Genomic DNA, 631 nt, shown 5'->3' on the forward strand with positions numbered 1-631 from the left:
CCACCCACCAGACGGCGCTGTGGCTTGGCCGACCAGGTCTGGCACGGTGTCCTGCAATGTGGTGACCCCACCACAAGGTGGCGCTGTCGCCCGCCTGGTTGACCGCGATGGTGGCGCGACCTCGATCGGCTCCTGTTGGCTGACTGCAGCATTGGCGATTTTGAGTGAGACCGAGACTGTGCGATTTTTGACTGAGCCAGCAGCTCAGATTGGATACGTGTGTGTCTCCCCGGGACTGGAGAGGTCGGGATCGAAGGGACTGGGACTGGAGGGACCGGCATCGGAGAGGGGGCGGAGCCCCGGGATGTAACCGAGTCCCGTCCCTGCCCGCGTCGTCACAGGGGAGCGGACCCGCCTCCGACCGCGTCTTCCGCGCACGCGCGATCTCGGGAACGCCTCCTTCCTCCCCTAGACTGACGTCACTGTCCCCGTCCCGTTCCGCCTCCGATGTTTCCCCCCTGGTTTGATCCGTTTCGGAATCGCCCTCCTCTTCCTCCGACACTGTATCCGCACCTTCCACCGGCGCGCGCAATTCCCGTTCGGCTCGTGCCCGCGCCGCGATTCAGGCAGATCTCCGCGTCCCAACTTCCGGGCATGGCGTCATCACCGCGCGCCTGCCGCGTCTCCCTAC

The sequence above is a fragment of the Geospiza fortis genome, unplaced genomic scaffold (genome assembly GCF_000277835.1).
Source record: "Geospiza fortis unplaced genomic scaffold, GeoFor_1.0 scaffold131, whole genome shotgun sequence".
Lineage (NCBI taxonomy): Eukaryota > Metazoa > Chordata > Aves > Passeriformes > Thraupidae > Geospiza > Geospiza fortis.